At 28.3% G+C, this 24219-nt stretch overlaps 1 long non-coding RNA gene across 3 annotated transcripts; it reads left to right on the top strand.

The window, feature by feature from the left end:
- Positions 1-17565: 17565 nt before the first annotated feature.
- On the top strand, positions 17566-18750 carry LOC149988445 (uncharacterized). Of its 3 annotated transcripts, none has more exons than XR_016504435.1 (3): positions 17566-17759; positions 17931-17996; positions 18494-18750. It is a non-coding gene; the product is annotated as an uncharacterized LOC149988445 (long non-coding RNA). The 3 variants fall into 3 exon arrangements; XR_016504437.1 differs by having other exon boundaries at positions 18429-18750; XR_016504436.1 differs by having other exon boundaries at positions 17566-17794.
- Positions 18751-24219: the final 5469 nt, after the last annotated feature.

The raw sequence follows: 24219 nt of genomic DNA, 5'->3' as shown, positions 1-24219 counted from the left end.
CAATTTGTCAACTTCCAATACCTCTTTAAACTGTTGGCAGATATCCACTATCCGTACAGTCAGATTAATACAACCACGCATGCATTCAGTATACTCAACCTTTTAGACAACTCTAAATTTCAACCACAGAAGTATCTTCCATTCTATCAACAATGAAGAGTACTAGCCTTTTCTCCCTTCTGAAAAAATCTTGTTTACCAATATATCACTGACTTTCAACAACCCTCCTCTCAATCTCCTCAAAATCCTATATTAAAAAATCCCAATTCTTCATTTTTTTTCGAAAGCATGTAGCTAGCTCTTCAACCTAAAAACCCCGATTCTCGAAAAATCTATTTCTTACCCTACCCTCTCCTTTTAACCTGAGAAGATTCTATTCTTTCACCTTGGACTCCCCGAATTGGAACAGTCAACCTTGCTTTTTTTCCCCCATTTATACCTTTAAGAGATCCTTTTATAGAAAGGACGTTCCCGGAATGGCACAAAGAACGGAACAACTTGAAATAGAATCAAAGCCCCGTAAATGGACCGCATTGGGTTGCCGGACCAAGTCAGGTCTAATACTGGATAAGAGGCCCGTAATAGGACCTGGATTAGATGTCTTCTGAAATTGAATCCAATTGGCTCTTCGAACCAGGCTCACCCCACATGTGAATTGGTCCTTTTCCTTCCTGCTGACTAACGTTATTGGAATCGAACGGAGCATTTCGTTATTGGTGAGTATGCCTCGGTTGAATGTAATGGGGTGACTGAATCTGGCCTCTCAATATTTGCACTGGAATTGGCTGCCGCTTCTAACATCCAAGGTGACTAAATATTAATAAATCTTCTTCATTTATATTTTCATCATATAGACGTGTTACAACACGACATCCATCCCCTCTGAACCTGTGCATTCTTTGGTATGCACCAATTAATCTAGTTACCATTTGATTCATAATATATTCTCCAAATCTTCGTCTAGTCCATTTTCATCGTCTCTGCTATCCAATTAATTTCATCTTCCCACTGCAGAATATCTATGTCTTTATTAAGATCTTCTATATTTATTTCTGCATATCTTTGTTTAAACAATTTCACTTTCTTCCCTACAATTGGTATTTTTAATCTAGTGCCATCTAACTCCCGTAATGAGTAAGTCGCATTGTCATGAACAGTTGTTACTACATACGGTCTAAACCATCGTTTTGAAAACTTTCGTAAAGTGCTATATTGGTTGTCCAGACTACTATCATAAACAAGTACCCAATCACCTTCTTCAATTGCTTTAGGTCTCAATCGATGTTGCTTATTGAATCGCGCCTTGTTTTGTAACCTTGCTCTTTTTAACCTTTTCAATGCTATTTGCACATCTTCCGATCTTTGCTCCAATTGTCGAATCGTAATAGCCAGAAGTTCTTCTCTTGTCAATCCATCTTCCCATGGTAGCATACTCCAAGTAAGTACCTTTTCTTCAATCGGCACAATTAGTTTTCGACCTGTCATAAGTTCTACTAGCATATATCCTGTCACCGAACTATGTGTTGTTCGATCAGCCCATAATGCAAATGACAAAAGCTATGGCCACTCTCTAACTTTCCCATTACAAGCTTTAACTAATACTTTTCCAATCAGTGGGTGACCACGTTCGCTTTTTGCATTCCCTTCCGGATTATAAGCAGTAGTCAGTGATAGTTTAACTCCACATTTTTCAAAGAACTTACGAGCTTCTTGTGCATTTAATTCTCCACGATCTGCAGTGATTTTTCTTACGCACCCGTAACGGCAAATGACATCTTCAAGCAAAAACCTACAAATCCCCTCTGTAGATTTTGTCCTCAATGCTCTTCCTTCTACTTGATTTGATAAATCTTCATGAGCTAAAACCAAATATCTCATCTACCATAACCCAACTGGCATAATAACCAAATCAACAACCCATTTAAAATGAATAGCCAGAGGATACGTAGGATGAAGATCATCTCGATGTCAGATATTAGAATATGATTGACAGATTTCACATGACTCTACAAATGAGAGCACATCTCAATACATATTTTTCCACCAATAACGTTTCTTGAGTTTAGCAAAAGTAGCTCAGATTCCTCTATGCCCTGCCCATAAACTGTCATGAAACTCCTTTAATAATTTTAGTTTTTCTTCCTTTTTGCCTATCACTCGTTGTGGCATCCCAATTCCTTTCTTCAGTCTCTTCCATAAGAATCCATCTCAAAGCAAAAATCCATATGCTTTTTTTCTTATTTGTTTGAATTTTTCTGTAGACCAATTCCCCTGTTTAGTTAAGGTATTCAAGTAATGACCAATATCCAATAATTCTCCTTCATAAGATTCTTCAAGAAATAGCTTGTCTTTTCTGTTGAGATTTGATATTGAATAGAATTTCAATCTGACGTCATTAATGTCTTCAACCATTTCGTCCTCCCTCTCGTATCTTGTTCGAGATAGCATGTCTACTACTAAATTGTCCTTCCCAGTAACATGCTTAAATTCTGGATTTAGTGACTTAATATAAGCAATCTATCTAACCATTGCAATATCTGGCGTTGAACAGTTAGTAATCATTCCAAGAAATTGCAAGCAATCTGTTTCAATTACTACTACTGCCCCAATCAAATAGTCCTTTTCAGCTTTCATAGCCAAAACAACTCCCCAAAGTTCTCTTTTGACTTGTGAATATGCATGCTGACGAATACTTAAAACTTTAGCTCCAAATCAAACTACAAATCTATTCCCACTTAGATCATCTTGACCCACAGCCCATCCAATGGCAATTTGACTAGTGTCCACAGTAAGAATCACTGGTCTATTGCACTTATAATCAACCTTCCTTAATATTGGAGGTGACATCAATAATTTCTTCAATCTTTGCATTGCCTAAATATGCCTTTCTTCCCATTTAAATCGGTAGCCCTTGCGTAACAGTTCATATAATGGATCCGCTATGTGAGCATAATGAGGGATTCAAATTCGATAAAATACACATGCACCTAAAAACTTGCGAACCTCTGTTAAAGAATCACAATCTTCTTTCATCCTTCTAATTGTATCAACTTTAGTTGGATCTGGTTTTCTTTCGTAAGATTCACATAAATGTCCAACAATCACAACCTCTTGTACTCCAAATACGAACTTCATATCTGATAATGTAAGATGAACTTCTCCAAGCCGAGTTAAAATCTTTTCACAATCTTGTATATGATCAACAACATATTTGCAACACCCCCTCTTATCTAAAGTTTCATCCTTGTCTCCTTCTCTGCACCCTTTTATAGGAACATCATCCAGAAAAGGCATAGTCCTTTCCGGAATAAAATCTCTCAATACCTTATTTATCCCATTCATCATATGCGCAACTGAGTTGGTCGCACCTTGAGGAATAGTGCACATTCTAACCAATCCAAGTGGTGTTCTCATCATCGTCATATCTCTACTTCCTTCGACAAGTTGAAATTGATCATAACCTGAATACAAGTCACCCATTGAATGGATCGCCCTTCGTGCAAACGCCTCAGCAAATTCATCCACAATAGGTCCAATTCCTACATTCCTGACAGTTACTGCATTCACTGGTTGCATATCTTGAATAAAACGTAATGACCCATTCTTCTTAGGTACTGTAAGCCATCGACTAGAATACGGTACAAATGAGGGTTCCAATATTTTCATCTTCATCTTTTCTTTTAATAGTTCCACTAATTTAGGTAAATGTGCCCTCGATACTAGAATTAGTCTTAGATTCCAAGGTACATGCAGTACAGTGAAGATAACCATAGGTGTTATAATATTCGGATCCACACACCCAATTTCATAAAATTCGAAGGCAAACGATCTACCTTGTTTAGCCTACATCTTTTTGAAGCAAGTAATTTTCTCCAGCAATAAAGAACCATCAGAACTAATCTTCAATTCTTTAAAAGTTTCTTTAGTAAACTAATGTCCAATACTCATTTGATCTCTTAAACTTGCTTCTTTTGATGCTTCTCCCATTTTTTCTTTAGAATCTTCTGGTAATAGTCTAGCAACAGGCTTTACCTTCTTATCTGCTATTTTATATCTCATCTCTACTGTGACTTCTGGTGCTTGAAAGGATTCAAATATGGTATAAACCTCTCTTGAATGAATCTCAAAAATCTTATCATTATTCCCTAATCCAATAGATGTAATCAATTCCAATGAATCTTCCAATCCATTTTCTTCATAAACACCAAAAATCCTCTCATTATCTTCCAATGTACCTAACTTGCATAATTCTCCTTCAATATTATATAATCTTTTTCTTTCTTTTCTTTTAAAATCATCAACTTTCTTATACATAATATTTCGATTCTCCAAAATATCAATAAAACTCGCATCAAAGGCACCTTCATCTCGCAAGAGTACATTCTCTTTTGTACCTCCATAATCTCGCTTTATAGTGGTACCTCTCCAAAATCCTTAAATCCTTCAATAATCTTTGACAATGGTTTCTTCCTCAACCTATCTCGATTCCATTCATGGTTAGGAGGTACTGTTAGAAATTGTATAGCTTTCCTCCCATCTTTGCTACATACCCTTGCATAAGCAGAACCATCGTCAAGTACTTTTGTTTCTATTCATGTTGTCGTAATTTACGTTTGTCCTAAAATCAACGGATAAGACGTATCTTGAATAAAAAAATGTTGCTCCGTCGCAACATCCCTAATCCAAATTTTGACATCTGGACAAGCTCCATATAATTCGCCCCGTGTGTTATTAGCTGCTCATATTGCCCATCCATGTTCCATATCAATTGGCCATTTTTGCTTCTTATAAAGATCTTTAGACATGAGATTTATTTCAGAACCATGGTCGACTAAAGCAACAATTGGTTCTTCTATATCTCCTACTTTCACCAATACCTCTGTAGTTGCCCTTGCTCAATGCTTTCGAGTATAATAGCTTAAAGTTTCCATTTCTTTATCACTATAATCTTCAAAACGTACTCGTTGATTATACCCATTCTTTTCATTTGTTGGTTGCTTGTAACCAATATCAACCTCTTCTTCATCTTTATATATTCTTGCATCAATAGTATGACTCATTCGAATTTCGTCCATTAATTGCCTCTTTCGCTTAATGTTGTCAATGATAACATCATGAAACTCCTTCTTTGTAATTCCCAAAACTTCTTTCAATGTGAATTCCACCTTAGCATTTAATATACGTTCTTCCAACACCTTTTTTCAAATTTGTTGCCGCTTCAATGTCAGAAAGTAGCTTATAAGCAATTGATTTGCCCTTATCTTTTGTCTCCCTTATTTTTTCTTCCAATGATGCTGAGGTATCCTTTACAAGCAATTCTTGTGAAGTTTCCTCCTGAGCCTTGTTCCCTCGAATTTGCCTCTAAGAAGAATTTTCTTCTCTCGTATCATCAAAATTTCCTCGTCTCTTTTCTTCCATCAAAGCTTCATATTGGCTCTTAGCAATATATGCATGAACTGAAAGAGACTTAACCGGATCCTCCTATCTTGTTGCACCTCGCATTGTAGCTGCAGTCCTCAATAACACTTCTCTAGGTAATTTCCCTTCTTGCATTGTAGAAATGGCAGAAGCCCAAAACTCACTAGTTTCCGTACTTCCACCAAGGTCATCATCTATTCTAGGACCATAACTTGTACTTTCTCGTGCTGCTGTTTCATGCTCTTTTAAGTAATTTTGAACCAATGCTCTCATTCTTCCCTTGCCAAAATTGGTTTGAAGAAGATCCTCCCTATCTTTTAATGCTACCTTTCCATCTTTCCAGCAAATAATTCCTTACCGTATCATATTATTAAATTCATTGTAATCTTTCCTAGTGTGTGAAGCGTCATCACACCAAATGCATCTTTGTACATATCCTTGTTTTGAAACATTCTTCGAATTATTTGTAGAAGTATTCTCTTCAAGTCTTGCCAATTTGATTTGAAGATCTGGCATTCCTCGTATAATTTCTTCTATCCCCATATCTGCTTTCTTTGATAAGGATGTCGAAGGTTGAACTGTAGGCATTATTGGTGGTGTTGTACGTATTGGAGCTTTGGGTGCTTGTACTATTTTCGGAATATTGCTCCTATCCTTCTTTCTTTCTCTTTTTGGGAGCAACCCCATCGCATCTTCAACGTTCTTCTACTTTGTTGTCAATCCTTCATCTTCTTCTTTGTCTTCAAGAAGGAGTTCCAATTTCCCTTACGATTCTCCATTAGCAGCTTGAAGAAATAGATCAACTTTGTTCAGCTCCAATATCAATTTTTCTACCTTTGATAATTGAGAGTACTGCCTCTCAAATTTCCTTAGTAGCCCTTTTGCTTGCAAATTCTTATTAGGCCGTTCAATCCATTCCAGAAACAACTTCTTAGTAACGCGATCAGCATCTTTCAAGAAATACTTGTCTTTCAACGCATGTGAAAAAACCTCCCATGAATTTCCATAACGATCCGTAATCGATGTAATATGGTCTTTTATCTCCGGTATCATGGCAAGTCCAAATAATTCAACCATTTTCTTCTCAAAAACCCGATTTAATTTCATTTCACGAACGTAACATCTTAAATACCTTGAAATATTCCTTCCATCAAATTGATCAATTTTATTGACCACTGCTTGCAATACTTTGGTTGCCAAAGCTTCCTTTCGATCATTGCTTTGTTGTTGCTGCATTGATAATGAGAAGGCTTGAAACATACTAGCAATAGACGGATCCATGTACATACCTTGTTCTTTAGAAGACCTCCCACCAGAATCTCCTCCCAAAGATCCTTCAAAATTTTTATTTTCGTTCTCCATAAAAATAAAAATAAAATAAAATCAAACGAAATCCAATACCTTCCACCTCAAGCTTTCACGTCGGGTTCACCACTTATGTCGTATTACGTGCTATCTTACTTGAGAACGCGTCAGACATCTGGCTGTAGGAGGTAGTATGGTGTTTCGTTAGTACTCAAGCAATCTATCGGATTCTTGACTACCCAAATACAATCTATATCGGATTACAATGTAAAAGCTTAATTCCAATATAAAATGCCTAGAGATCCTATATAACTTCAATCTCTTATGTTATTTTTATTTTATTTTATTTATTTTAAATTTTTTATTTTATCTTTATTGTTAATTACCTTAATCTTAGATCGTGAACTTCGGTAAGCTGTGATCCTCAATCTGTCCTTCTGACTTGTTGTGAAACATCTATCGCTAGTATCTTTGCAAGCCCTTTCGAATGCTCAAGAAGTTCCAGTTCAAACCCGCTTACAGATTGTGAGGCTATGCTGTAATCCGCACCGATGTCCCTTAGCCGCTTGCTGATATTCCTCTTATCCCTGTCGGTAGGTCCCTAGTTATCACAGAAATCCTAAACAACCTCCAATTTGTCAACTTCCAATACCTCTTTAAACTGTTGGTAGATATCCACTATTCGTACAGTCAGATTAACACAACCACGCATGCATTCAGTATACTCAACCTTCTAGACAACTCTGAATTTCAACCATAGAAGTATCTTCCATTCTATCAACAATCAAGAGTATCAGCATTTTCTCCCTTCCAAAAAAATCCTGTTTACCAATATATCACTGACTTTCAGCAACCTTCCTCTCAGTCTCCTCAAAACCCTATATAAAAAAATCCCAATTCTTCATCTTTTTTCGAAAGCATGAAGCTAGCTCTCCGACCTAAAAATCCCAATTCTCGAAAAATCCATTTCTTAATCTACCCTCTCCTTTTATCCTGAGAAGATCCTATTTTTTTGCCTTGGACTCCCCAAATTGGAATAGTCGACCTCGCTTTTTTCCCCCCATTTTTGCCTTTAAGAGATCTTTTTACAGAAAGGACGTTCCCGGAATGGCACAAAGAACGGAACAGCTTGAAACGGAATTGAAGCCCCGTAATTGGACCGCATTGGGTTGCCCAACCAAGTCAAGTCTCATACTGGATAAGAGGCCCGTAATAGGACCTGGATTAGATGTCTTCTGAAATTGAATCCAATTAGCTCTTTGAACCAGGCTCACCCGATGTTGAATTGGTCCTTTCCCTTCCTGCTGACTCCCGTTACTGGAATCGAATGGAGCATTTCATTATTGGTGAGTATGCCATGGCTGACTATAATGGGGTGACTAAACCTGGCCTCTCAATATTTGTACTGGAATTGGCTGCCGCTTCTAACATCCAAGGTGACTAAATATTAATAAATCTTCTTCATTTATATTTTCATCATATAGACGTGTTATAACACGACAACGGATCAGGAAGAGTTAACAACAAATCCTTCACAACGTCTCTTAAATTCCAATAGAATTGACTCATCAATGCTTCTTCATTCCAATTGATGTCGCATGCTAATTGCTTGAAATCCGATGCATAGACTGATGTAGAGCGCATCCCTTGTCGTAGTGAGTGGATCTTTGTTGTAGCCCATCAAACCTTGTCCTGTTTACCAAATGCTTCCGCAAACGCCTCCAAAAAGGTTTCAAAGTTGTTTAGTATGGACGATCATTTCTCAAACAAAGGAGCAAATGATGATAGAGCTTGTCCTGTAAGTAAGGTTCCAACAAGCCCAACACGTGACTCTTCCGTTGGATAGCGTTCGAGCTGTAAAACTGTTATCAACCTGATTTGATTGACGAATCCTCAAAACTTGGAATACGTATCATCGAACTTGTCCGAAAGGCTAACTCGGGGTTCTTTATATTGTAGAACCAGCGGTGCTTATCGAACCTGAGGCAAAGTTGCTTCTCCAAGTGCAGAAGTTTGAAGCTAGTGTAACCTAGATTGTGCCATCTCAGATGTTCCATCATTATGAAGCCTTGCCACAACTCCTTCAATCTCTGTAGTTCTTTGTAATAATGTAGCGAGGGTATTCATGATAGCATCCAACTTGGACTCCAAACTTTTCGTTATATTAATATCTTGGCCTACGACCATTCTAAGAGAAGGACAGAAATGACTCTACAAGAAAATAATATTGGTTTAGAGGAGGGTACTCTGCAACCTCTAAAACGCCTTAAGAGTTTCAAGAAAAGGGGTAATCCACTCTCTCCAAGAAGAATAAGATTCCAATATTATAATAAAAAAAGTATCAGTTTAGAGGAGGATAATCCGCAACCTTTAAAATGCTAGTACACCTTCAAGTAGAGGAGTAATCCATACTCTAATAAAGAAGAAACTAGCTCTGATATCTGAGGTGAGTTCAATCTCGACAAACTATCACGGACACAGAAATTATCATGGACACAGAAATACAGGCTCGAGATCTAATAAGAAGTTCAAGAAGAACTGGCAAGAACTAGATTAATCAGATGAATATAAGAACAACACCAGAGAGGTGAGCTAGAGCTTCAAGAGATGTGTTGTCGAGACTAAAGAACTCTTCAGCCTGGATTCCAATATATACTTCTATTTAAGAAACTTCTGAAGTAACTTCTACTAACTAAGAAGCTTCTAGAAGGTTCCAGAGACTTGCTTCTAGAAGGTTCTAGAAACTTGTCTCTAGAAGGTTCTAAGGACTATGTCCTTAACACATGTTTACAAGTAAAAATTTGACAATTTGTTGTTGCATTTATTATAAATGTATAAAAAATTTTAAGTTAATTGAATAATTAGATTAAAGAGTATGAGAATATTTGTGGATGTAGTCTTGAATAATTAAAATTTAGAGTCAATGAAGGATTTCATGATCTAAAAATATCTACTAGTATAATTGATATAGAAATTATTAAAAGTACTTTAGAATTGAATGCCTATATCTAATCTAATTTTTAGAAAAATTGAACGATTCAACAAAGATAAATCTTTTTTGAAAGATCAACATTCAAGTCAAAGATGGAAGACAACCAACAATCAAGAGGTTTTAGAGCTTTTCTTGTAATTAATAGATCCAATTCTTTTCAAATTTTGTATATTTGTTGGTTGAAGTCTGAGTAAAATTTTATTTAAGATCTATAGTTTAATTAATATTTATTGAGATTTCAAAGAGCTAAGATAATTCATTAAGATTTATTTAGAATTTTCTTGGAATTATTTAGAATTTAATTAGAATTAGATTAAAATTTAAGATTTGATTAAGGTTTGATTAGGATTTTATTAAGATTAATTTAGAATTTAGGATTGCATTATGATTTCATTAGGATTTTATTAGGATTTGATCTAAGATTTTATTAAGGTTCATTAAAATTTTAATTAGGATTTTAATTAAGATTTAATTAAGATTTGATCTAATATTTATTTAAGATTAAATTACGATTTGATTAGGATTTATTTAGGATTTATTTAATATTTCTATTTTAGTATTTTAAATAATTCATTAAATTTTTCTTTAAATTTTTTTTATAATATTTTTAATGTTTTTATTTCTTTAAGATTTTATTTTGATATATTTCTTTATGATTTTTTATCATATTTTTTTGACATTAATTTATGACTTCTATGTGTTTCTTATGTAACTTCTTTTAAATTTATTTTAAATTGGTTAAAATTTGATAAAATATATTAAGGATTATTTAAAGTTTATTTGAGATTCTATTAAACTTGATAGGATTATTTTTGCATTTCTACTTATCTTCCACAGTTAGTTGCCCAATGTATTCTCAAACAAGAATACACATAATATAACAATGCACTTGGCAACAATTCAAAACATGTACCTATATAAAGTACTTGAGGTTCTTATAATCTATATACTTAATGATTGGTCTAAAATTTCCTTTTAAATAATGACACCATTCTTAAAATAAATCCACAATTGTAAGAAGCTCTTTATCATGGATCATATAATTATTTTTGGATGTTAAAAATCTTCTAGAATGAAAAGCTATCAAGCAAAGCTTATCATCCATTCTAATTTGTGACAAAATTGCACTCATAGCAAAGTTTGATGTATCTGTTTCTATAAAAAATGCCTTAAAAAATTTGATGTAATAAAAGATTGGTATAGAGATAAATGTTGTCTTCAAGGCTTCAAAAGATGCTTCAACCACTTTGATCCACTAAAGTTTTTATTTATATGTTAGACAAGTAAAAAGAACTGCAACTTGAAAAAAATTCTTAATATAATTTTAATAATAATTGATAATTTTAAAAAATATATTATATATCTTTGACTATTTTTGAAAGCTTTCAATCAATGATAGTTTAAATCTACTTAAGATGCATCATAAGGCTATCATTTGGAATAATATATCTTACGAAGTCAACTTAAGTACTGTAAAATACATACTTTTATATCTTATTATATTATTCTATATTTTTTTGTTTTTGTAATACACAACAAACATGAAGTTTATACTCCTCTATATTCTTAGAATTCATTAAGACGTCCAAATAATAGATAACAAAGTCATTGCAAAATTCACAAAAAATATCATTTATTAGATGTTAAAAATTAATTTTTGCATTCATGAGTCTAAAAGTCCTGACATTATATTCAAAATATCCATATTTAGTTCAAAATATAATTTTTTATTCATCTCCTTCTTTAATGCGTATTAGATTGTATGTTCTTTACAGATCTATTTTGGTATAGATCTTTGCTTGATTGAATCAATCAAGAAGTCTTGAAATCAAAGATAGAAGATATCTATTCTTGATTGTGATTTTATTTAGTCTTGGATAGTCTACACACATCTATAGAGATCCATCTTTTTTCTTCACAACCAAGATAAGATCTCTTGTTAGAGATTTAAAATGGCAATGAAGTTCTTAGCCAAGTTCTTGTCAATATATTTTTTGAATGCAACCAATTTGATCTCTCAAAATCTATAGATTAGTCCAAATGGTGGTTAAACTCAATCTTGAAGATCAATCAAACAATCATAGAAATAATACTTTGAAAGAATATTTGTATTTTTTTTTAAAACATCTTAATAATCTTGATAATTGATTAGAATGTCAATTGAAATCTTTTTTCCATCAAAAATAAGTGTGGCATATATAGCAAAAGTTGATCCTTCTTTTGCAACATGTATGAAAGCTCTTATATCTATCAATAAGAATTTGGATATATTGAATTTATTAATTTTTATTTGACTAGAAAAATCTTAGATTAAACTATGGAAAAAATCAAGGTTACAAGAAATTTAATTTTTTTAGAGGTTATATTTTTTAAGCCACAATAATCCTAAAATAATTGAGTTAGAAATAAATCTAATCACATTAAATATTACTAAATTATTATGACTATTAGTTGCTACATCTAAAGAAATAGTTTTATGAATGACATTTCTAAAAGATAACAAACAACTATTAAGTACTTCTATAAATACAAGTTTGGTTTTTTTAACTAAGGATATTTCTTGTTTTTGACAAAATCTTCATCTATAAAATAGGCTGAGGCTTTTGAATCTAATAAAGCTAAGATTTTGTGATTTTTTGGTCTTAAAAAAATTTCTAATATAAAACAAGATCAAAGAGAAGATAAGACCTTTACTAGGTATTGCACAAGATTCTAGCCATTGCTGTATTACATGTATCCTTGCTTGAGAATGCATAGAGTACCTAATTATAAAAAATAAGTAGAAATGCAAAATCCAAATCTTTCCAAATTTAATAGAATCTTAAATAAATTTTAAAGAAATTTTCATAAATCTTATCAAATTTTAATAAGTCTAAATATATTTTAATGAAATTTAAAATTAATTATAAAAAACATTAAAGAAGCCATAAATTAATTTCAAAGAAAAATAATAAAAAAAATCTTAAAAAATATAAAAAAATAAGATTTAAGAAATAATAATAACCTTAAAAATATTAGAAATAAAAAATAAGAAATAATAAAAATACTAAATAAATAATAAAAATACTAAATAAATAATAAAAATAAAAAATCTGAATATAATTTAAATAAATCCTGATTAAATTATAATTAAATCCTAATTAAAATCCTAAAGAATCTTAACCAAATCTTAGGTCAAATTTTAATGAAATCTTAATGAAATCTTAAATTCTAACCAAATTCTAATTAAATCCTAAATCTTAGTCAAACATTAATAAAATCCTATTGAATTCTTAAACCTTGATAAAATTCTAAATCCTAAATCAATTTTAATAAAATTATAATTAAATAATAATTAAATTATAATAAAATCTTAAATCAATTCTAATTAAATTCTAAATTCTAACCAAATATTAACCAAATTCTAAATCAAATCCTAAATAATTCTAAGAAAATCTTACATAAATCTTAATCAATTAATATTATTATTTAAAACATCAATAAATATTAATTAAATTATTGATCTTAACTAAAATTTCATCTAGACTTCAAAAAAAAAGAAATTAACAAGCATACAAAAATTGAGAAGAATTGGATTCATCAATTGCAAGAAATGCTCTCAAAACCTCTTAGATTTTAGCCGCCTTTCTTTTCCAAATTAAATTTTGATCTTCCAACAAATATTTCTCTATGTTGAACCATTCAATTGCTTTAAAAATTGAATTTCGTATAGATATTTAAGTTTAAATTTCTTTCACCAAATTGTACTTCAATCAAATTAGAAAAAATTTTGAGATTGTAAAAACCTTCATTTATTTTAAATTTTAATTATTTGAAACCATAATCCTCAAAAACTTTGATAATCTATAATCTTATTATTTGATTAATACAAAAAAAAATCATACATATTCACAACAAGTACAATGATAATTTAACAAATTTTTATTTATAAATAAGCTATAAAACTTATAAAATCTTAAAATTTATAAAACTATTTTTATTTTTTAAAATATAAATCCATTGAGTACATCTCTAATTTTGAAGAGTTCACAAAACCTCAATATCCATCCAAATAATACAAAATTAGCTTTTAAAAATATCTTCTCAAATTTGCTCTAAAACTTATTGTAGAAATCTTTGAAATTTTGATCTTGTTCTATCAAACTTCTCTAGCATAATTATCCTTGCCTCCCTCATACTTGTAGTAGCAAGTCTTTTTGGATTTATTTGTAAACTTGATCTACTTGCTTCTTTCAATTATACAACTTTTTGGTAGACTTTGAACTTAATTATTGACCTCTTTCATAGGTATTGAAATATTACTTCCATCATTGATATTAGAAACACATGAGATTTCCATCCTAAGAGTTTTGACAAGCTCATGAAAATTTATAATAGTTACAAATCTATTCTCACCTCTATTAAGAATAGCATTTATAATTTTTTCTTCTGTAGGCAATTCAAAACAAATCTATGAGTCAAATTAAAGGAAGATAATCTATAGTCTTTAATATCAAATAAAGTTTTTTACAAAGAGATTTATTTTACTCACTTTAAGGAAAAAATCACTATTAAGAAACTAAAATATTAGATTAAAAATAGATAGTCCATAATCTTTAAAATACAATAATAAAAATGAGGTAGTCTAATTACTTTTAAAAACAAGACAAGAACAATGAGTTAGCACTCTTTTCAAATTGTCAAAGACATGAAACTCAAAAAAAAAAAAAAAAAAAAAAAAAAACTCAATACACTCTTATGTTATTCAAAAAGACTAGAAAATTACTCAAAGATGATAATATATTGAATTAGAATGTCTATTATTAAAGATAAGAAGATTAAAAAGTCTTAAAATAAATCTAAAGACTAAAAAAGCATTGACAAGAAAAAAGAATGCTTCACTCTTGCCTCCATATATACTATCTAATTAGAAGCTACGTTGTGACATTCTATAGGATTTTTGACATGTGTCCAATTTTTAAGACACATATCTTAACTTATAAGACAAGCTTCTTATATGTGTGCCACATTGTTGGCTTATATCTTAAGCTACAAACACGTGTAACATATGGCTAACTTGTTGGATAAGTTTTTAACCTATTAATGACTTATAGATACACATAAAGGTGAAGTTTCATAAAAAAAATATTATCATATTAATCTACTTTTATTTATTCATAATATTTAAATAACTATTGAAGTAAATATGTATATTTATGACAATCTCATATGGATTGTAGCACTTTAGATGTAGGTTGAAGGATTAGACTAAGGCCTTGCAATCTCTCTAAAACATCCATATATATCATTTATAAGTCTTAATAAGACACAAATTCTTAATCTTTTAAATAAATTATTCTTAATATAAAAATTATTCACTTAATTTTTTTATTTTTTATATTTTATTTTTAAATTATTATAACTTATTCATAAAGTTAATAACTTTATTTTATATGCTTTTTAATTCATTGAAAAGATAATAAAATTACCTATCTTAATTTTTATTTTTTATTAGATAAAAATTTTGTGCACAAAATTTGACTAATTTTATAATATGTAATTGCTTGATTATACTTATTTCACTTGATTTGTGTTGTATTTATTTATTATTTATTCTACTTCATACCACCAATTACAAGCAATTCTTAAATGAAGACATCTTGTAATTTGGAATAAAAGGTAAATTTTACCATTATGAGATTTGAAAAGAGAATAAGATCTTTATTAGATATTACATAAGATTCTAATTATGTGGTTCATATTGTAGCTAGACAAACTTATTTTCTAATACACTGTCTTCTTGGATAACTATGCTCTTTATTTTGTAATTGTATTATTTCATTTGACAATATTTAGCTATTCACTTAGATTTTTTATAATATAAACAAAATATTTTTTTACAATTTCAAGTCTTTTCTTGATAAGTAAGAGTTTTAAAATATATCCTATCAATTTTCATAGATTTTAGTCATAATAAATAAGTTTCTAGAAACTTAGAATTTGTTTTATAACTTAATTTGTTCCTCTTCAATAAATTTTTTTCCTTGATTTTTTTTTCTAATTAATTTTTTCACGAAATAGTTTCAATAATAAATTTTGAATTTCTTTTTTTATTGTGAATAATAAATATTTTATATAATATTATAATCCATATTATAATTAATTGAAGAGGGTGATTTAATTTTATTCTACATTACAAGTAAGGTTTTGGAACTTGGTAGTATAGATAGTAAGTGATTGTGATCATTATTATAAAGAAAAGAATATTATCTCTTTTTTTTTAATGTTATTTAAAAATTTAACTATAAATAATTTTAAAAATAAATTAAAAACATATAAATATTATGAATTCTTTTCCATTAAAGACAAAAATTAAAAATAATATTTACAAATAGAAGTATATTTATAAATCTAATTTAAATAAATCCATCAAAATAGTGAAAAAGATGTAACCTTAAATAGAACTTGAATTGTTGTAGAAATTCTTAAAACTTTGATCTTGTTCCATCAAATTTCTCTAACATACTAATCTTTGCATCTCTTATACTTATAATAGCAAGACTTTTTGGATTCACTTATGAAGTTGATCTATTTATATTTTGAAGTATACAACCTTTTGGCGTAGACATTAGACTTCATTATTAATTTTTTTCTTTTTAGAAAATTTTAATAAATGTACAAATCAAATGAATAGAAAATAATCTAAAATATCTAATATTAAAATAAAAATTTCTAAAAAGAGAGAAATACTCTACTTTTATTAAAAAATAATTAATATTAGAAAATAAAAAAATGTTGGGTTAGAGGTAGATAGTTTGAAATCATTAAAATACAATAAAAGGAATATTTTTTTGTTTTTTTTTGTTTTTAAAAAAAGTATAATAAATTAGCACTCTTATCAAACTATCAAGGAAAAGAACTTCAAGAATGTTAGTAAATAGGTGAAATATATGTCAAATAGAGATAAAAAAATAAAAATAAAAAATAAGAAAGTACGTGTATGCAAAAAAAATAAGAATGATTATTTGCCAAGATAAAAAGATTAAATACTTCTTTAAAAAAGGCTAAGAATAAAAAGAACATTGATAAGAATAACCAAGGTCTTATTCTTACCTCCAAATATATTATTTATTTCTATTTAACTCTTCTAACTAATATAAATGTATATTTTTGTGACAATAGCTCAAGTATCAAATTAAGATTGCTTTTAATCTAACTTTTAAAAGTAAGAAACTTGTATAAGAAATTAAAATAGCTAAGTGGTATATATTAACTTTAGATTTTAAGTTACTCAAAATGAAGTTCTATCTAAAATAGTCACCAAATTTAAGAAGATGAAGATTAAATAGAATATAAAAAAAGAAGAAAATATTTGGTGGTCTAAAATCTAAGATATAGCTTTTTATAAGCTTTTACAATAGACTATGAAGGATCCAATTTTTATAATGTAAAGAAAGGATATGATAGGTATAATAAAGTTTTAATAATATAAGATTTAGATTAATCCAAGTATTTTATTATCTATTTTTTGGTATCTAATATATATATATATATATATATATATAATGCAACTTAGGAGACAAACAAGAAGGGATAAAAACACTCTTTGATTGGTTGCATGCCTCATCATTTTAGTCAAAAGTAAAACAAAAAATCAAAGTTAACTCAACCTTTTATCTATCAAAAATCAAAATCTACATATTTAACACTCCCACTCCCACCAACTTTTGGAAAGATACTATTAACTCACAAAAAGACTCTACCGGTTGTCACAGCCACACAATCTGTGCGGATGCTTCAGTCGACTTCCAATAACAGTAAGACTTCTGGTGGTTTTTATAGTAACTCTATACACGATTAGAATCAACCCATGTATACTCCACTTTGCTTTACTTCCAGAATTCTTAGAATCAGCCTATAATCCATTTGCACACCCTCATTCCGGTCCTTGTAGTGTGCTGCATCCTCCTCTTGTGTGCATGTTTGCTCGAGTAATGGTGGTGTGTTGAATGTTATGAAGCAAACGGCTCCTACAGCATTTATATTCCCTTTACTGAGAACAATTGTAATGTTCTTTATAATTTTATGTCTGAAGACCAGGTTGTAACTGTGATATTTCAGTGTGACCAATTTTCTCGTAAAGCTATGGTAATTCCGTTATTTTAGTAGAATCAGCCATGATTATAATGCTTTACTAAAAGATTATTAACAACGTCCGTATCCGTGACTTTGCCAGGCTGCCGCTGATGCCAATGATCCTCAAATGACCGATTTTGTTGAAGGAGAGTTCCTCACAGAGCAGGTACTTTCACACTATTAAACCTTCACAGTGTTTCGGGTTGCATCTTCGTTGAAATGACATCTTGAAAAATTAGCCTCTTTATCAACCTATTTGCTTTGCCAAGTAGACGAATGTTGGTGATTGAAGGTCGAAGCAATTAAGGTGTCAGAATATGTCTCAGCTCCGAAGAGTTGGACGAGGACACTGTAAACTTTTTACTGTTGCTCAAGGATATGTATACTGTCTACTGAGGCTGATTGGGCGATAAGAATGAAATTCTTGAAATTCTTGAACGAAGCTGAGTTTTTGGAGGGGGGTCTAAAACTGCCCAAGCTCTTATAATTGTTCTGTTAATTTATTTTATTTTATTTTTTTCCGTTTTTTTCTGGCTTGATTTTTTCCAGCCCTGTGACCCTCAGCATCTCAATACAACCATGCTTTCTGTGCTTGCAGATTACTTGCAACTACTTTCGAAAAGTTTCCAATGTTGTTGATTATTCAGTTATGTGAACATGCAGGTGATCTTCTGTTTCAAACACAGAGTAGTGGTAGGAGGAATCAATGATAATCATGAAACGGTAAAAGCTGTTATAGTTTTTAATAGAAATGTGAGAACTTTTGATGTATTGAAAGATATAGAATTAATATTTGTAATAAAAGAATATGAAGCTATTTGGGATCAAAATTTTATTTAATTGTAAGTTTTAAGTAATTTTATATTTAGCATATGAATTGATTGTTTAAATTCTTAGTAATTGAGTCATCTTTATCATGATATTTTTCTTTCCTTTCATTTATTAGTATTATTAAGAATAATTGACTCATTAGTACAAAAAATTGTACCACTTATACATGCATAAAATTATTTTAAATTAAATTTATGCTAAAAAAGTAAAAATATTTAAGTAAAAAAATTATATTTATTAGAAAATTTTAAATGATATTTTTTTTATCTATGAACTTATTAAATAAATTATTATGAATACTTTATTAATAATTCTTATCTTTAAAATTTTATAACATATTCAAAATAAATTAGATTGACATGTTTTTCACGTTATTACAAAGATAATAAAATTAAATATTTAAAAATATATTTTTTAATATTTATTTTTACTTTTTACAAGATAAAAACTTAGTGAACAGACTATGAATTACTTTTATTGAATGCAATTACTTAATTGCGCTTATTTCACTTATTTTATATTGTTCTTTCTTTTGTTATTTTATATTGTTCTTTCAATATCAATTTTTCTTTACTAAAAGACTATCATATTATATATATTCTTGCTTGAAAATGCACCAAATACCTAATTATGGAAGGTAAGTAATAATATAACAACAATTCTACAAAGTCGAATAGAGTCCTAAATAAACTTCAAATAATCCTTAATAATTAAATCAAATTTTAACCTATCAAAACAAATTTTAAAGAAGTTACAAAAAAAACACAAATAATTTTAAATAAATATTAAAAATAAGAATTTTAATAAAATCTTAATTAAAATATTAATTAAATCTTAATCAAATCTTAGGTCAAATTTTAATTAAAATTCTAATTGAATCTTAATCAAATCCTAAATCAAATCCTAATGAAATCATAAATCTTAGAAAAATCCTAGAGAAGTTCTAAAACAAATCCTCATCCTAATCAAATCCTAGACCAAATCTCAAACCAAATTCTAATCAAATCCAAGATCTTAAATAAATTCTTAACAAGCCTTATAGTAAAATAGAACCTCTATGACTAATGATCAAATCATTGATATCAACTCTAAATCTATGTACTTTTTAATATCTTATTTACAAAAAAATACAAGAAAGATGAAATCAATTACACTTATCAATTAAAAGAAATGTAAGATAATCCAATCAATTATTATGTGCCTTCCTACTCCAACCTGAATACTAAACTTCTTAAACTATTGAATTATTTTCAAATTTTACTTAAATATTAGAAATCAAATCTAATATCCTTATAAAAAACTTCTTTTCAATCCAATTGATAGATTGTTAAAGATCTTACAAATACTCATTGATCTTCAAACTCTACTTTTTGAGACCTCAACCCACAAAAACCTTCATATACTTTAATCTAACTATTTGATTGATCACAAAATTTGCAAATACATTTATAACTAGTACATCAACATATTGCTTAAATTTTACCTTTACACACACTATAAAACTTAAGAAATCTTCAAATTTGTAAACATATTGTTATTTTTCAAACTCTAATTCCATCAAGAACATCACTAACTTTGAAAATTCTTCAAAATCTCAATATTGAATCAAATAACATGAAACCAATGCCTAAAAATTTCTTCTCTAGTCTGCTCTCAAATCCCACTCTTTGATCTACCAATGAATTCTAGAGTCACCATAAGTATGTGGTTTTGTGCCTTGGGATCTAATTTTAATCCATGTTACAACTGATCTTCTTTGGATATCAATTCTTAGCTTCTTGAGGTAAAATTTACTACAATCTACTCTTAATTATTTCTTACACATACTTATATCATATAATTTTTTAATCTATTTTTTTTACCTTATTTATAGCCTTACAAAGTAAATAGAAGCCTATTTTATAAAAAAGTAATATTAGAAATTTTTAGTTTTACTATCTTTTTGATTATTATCTATATTTCTAAAATAATATCTTCAATAATATAGTATTTTTTTCTTTCTTTCATTCATTAGCCATATTACATCATAATACTGTTCAATTATTCCAAAAATTGGATTGTGTATAGATATTCAAGTCTTAAGAGAATTCCCTTAATTTTTCTTGAATCTAACTGAAAAATATTGCTAGATCTTAGAATCACTTACTAATCCTAAATTTCAAATTTTTGAGACCATGACCCATAACAACTCTCATATGCTTCAATTTTATTGCTTGATTGACCTCAAATTTTGCATACACATTAATAACAAGCACAACAACAACTTATTTAAATTTCATCCATATACATACCACAAAACTCATGAAATCTTCAAATTTATAAATATATTTTTATTTTTTAAAATTTAAATCTATTAAAAATATTATTAACTATGAAAATACTTCAAACTTTCAATATTGATTCAAATGATAGGAAATCAATGCCTAAAAATCTCTCTTCAAGTTTGCTCTCAAATTCTATTTTTAAATTTACAAAAAAATCCTAGTTTTATGCATTAGGATTTGATTTTGATCCAAGTTGACAATTGATCTTCTCTAGGTATTAAATTTTGATAATTTAGATAAGTTTTTCTTTAATCTATTCCTAATTCTCTTTTAAACATGCTTATATTAATTTCTTATCTCATTTATCTTGATTTGGCTCATTTATGCTTCTACAAAGTAAATAGAAGTTCTTTCTATAAAAGGCAACATTGAGACTAAACTTTTTACTATCTTTCTATAATTTATCATTATTTTTTTATTATATCTTTCTATTAGGCTCTTCTATATTAATATCCATTTTTTTATTTTTCATCATATAATCAAATTACCACACAATACCACATACCATTGTCTATTAACACAATATCTCTTGTTATTGAATAGATTTGATAAACATATATTCTTCTATTATTGTATAAAATCACATTTTGCCATACATTCTTTCTTACAATCCCATTTTTGTATAATATGTTATCTTGCTTGAGAATGCACCAAGAACTTAGTTGTAGAAGATAAACTAGAAATTGCAATAAACAAAAGTTTTAATTCTAAAAAACTAAATCATAATCAAATCCTAATAAAAACCAAATTTTAATTAAATTTTAATTAAATCTTAAATAGATTCTAATCAAATCTTAATCAAAGCCTAATCAAATATTAATTTAATCTTAATCAAATCTTAACCAAATTCTTATAAAATCCTATGTTAATCTTTATAAAATTTTGCCTTTTTTATGGTCATACAAATTAAATAGAAGTCATTTCAAAAAAATGCTACATTAACACTAAAATTTTTTACTTCATTTTTATTTTTATTTATGTTTTATTTTTATATATTTTTAATTAGATTATTTTATTATAGAACCTATATTTTTATCTTTCATTATATAATTGTATTACAACATGACATTGCATTGTCTTCACAATATGCTGTTATAACTTATTCAAGTATACTATTGCTTGAGCCATTGCAAATTGCTTTTCTTTCTTGCATATCCCTGATGTACTCAATAAAATCAAATTTTTATTATAATCTAAATGAGAAAGAGCAATCTATTACCTATTTTATAAAAATAATTTATATCTACAAATCCAACACTCTTTAATTAACAAACAAGAATCTACACTTCAATTTGATTAATTTCAAGGGTGTTGTTTCCTAACTTGCAATTCTTAGAATCAAACAACATTTTTTTAGGTCTTCCAATGCTTCAATATTTCTCTAAAACAAGTCTTGTAGTTATTTTAGATTTTTAAAGCTAAAATTGAATAAACTAATAGAAATTATATACTAATATTGAAAGACACAAAAATAATGGAAACAAAATTTGGTCTCATGTAAAGTCCTTCTAAATTTAAAATTAATTCTTTCATAGTAGAGAATTGAAAAACCAAATACCAACACTTGATTAATCCATGTGCATGACAATCATAAATTACCATTTTTTGCAAGATCTATTGTCATTGTTAAGAACACATGCCCTTCAACATTGCATACCATTCTAACCTAAAGCAATGCCTCTATAGTGTACTAAATTCCTTGTGTAACATGGCTTCCAACTCTAACATATGACTTGCTATTATATCATGGTGCAATAATATTATTATCTTTTACTTGAAACAACACCTAGCCCAATAGTGTCTTAGCACCCAATACTATGGTTTAGCAACATTGTAAATAATCTTAATTAACAATAACATTCCAAAAATGATTTTTTTTTTTTTTAAAAAAAACTATTCTATTTCATTTTGCTATACCAAAAGTTAAAGGAAAAGACATTCTTATTAAGTGAAGGAAAATCAAACACCACAAATAAAGAATCTAAAAATATAAGTATGTATAGAAAAAATCCTAAATTTTTTTTAAAAGGCTAATCACCATAGCCAAGTAAAATCTAACAACAATGACTCATTCTCTCTGAAAACTATTCATAAGACTTAACTTGACTTGATAAGAATAACTAGTTAATAAAAAAATTCTATTTAAGTCTTTAAATTTTAATTGACACTAATAAGGTCATCTAATAGAAAATACTAAGTAGATAAAAATCAACTAAACTAAGATTTGGCACTTCATGCAAAATCACGTGACATTTTTTATATAAATAAATAAATATAATAAAATTAGATCTAATATTTTAATACTTATAAAGAAAGTCTAATTTTTTTTATTAACTTCTAAAAAATATTTATTCAGTTCTATTACCTCAATTCAAATTTATTAAAGTATTATTAATTTAATTAAATTTATTAATTATTTTAAAATTAATTAAAAATTTTATATACAAATTATAGAAGCCTTTTTTTATTTTTTTTTTATCTATATACTAATGAAAAGATGTAACTTAATCAACTATCTTTATAGTTTTGAGTTTCTAATAATTTGTTTTATATCTATATATACTTCAAAAATTTTAAAATTAAATATTGATGTTAAATAAATATAGCATGTAAGCTAAAGATTAATAAAAAAGATGATGCTATATTAATAAATTTTAATTTATCGATCATAATGCAATATAAAAAATAATAGTAGATTTTTATAATTTTTAAAAATCAAGATCAAAAATAATTTTCTCATTAAATCAAAATTTTAAATTTTAAATATTGATATTTTTTAATGTATAAAAATTCTTTATAATAATGTAGAAATTTTTATAATATTTTATACTATAAAACTAAAATTAAAAAGCCTAAAAATTAATTTTAATAAAATCTAATATTTTTTTTAAAAAAAAACTTAATATTTATAAAGATATTTGTGAAAAGATTGTAGAAAATCTAATTGTATTACTTAATCTTATACAAAAATGTGGTGCAACCAAAAAAAAATGAGCATAATTATACAATATCATTTCACTATAAAAATAAGTTTATTCAATTATAATAAAAATTATATGGCTAAAGTTTTATAGAAGATCATTTTATAAAAGTTTTATATTAGGTTCTAAATCCTCTCTTTTCTTTTAAAATTTATAGAATCTAAGCTTATAAGTATCTTAGTTTTATATTAGCTTTGAGGCATTTTATTGTGTAACTTTTTTAGAATCTAAAAATTATTTAGTTTCTATATAT

The sequence above is a fragment of the Physcomitrium patens genome, chromosome 8 (genome assembly GCF_059467195.1).
Source record: "Physcomitrium patens ecotype Gransden chromosome 8, ASM5946719v1, whole genome shotgun sequence".
Classification (NCBI taxonomy): Eukaryota; Viridiplantae; Streptophyta; class Bryopsida; order Funariales; family Funariaceae; genus Physcomitrium; species Physcomitrium patens.
Note: the sequence above shows the minus strand (reverse complement) of the source record. Positions and strands in the feature narration are given on the sequence as shown.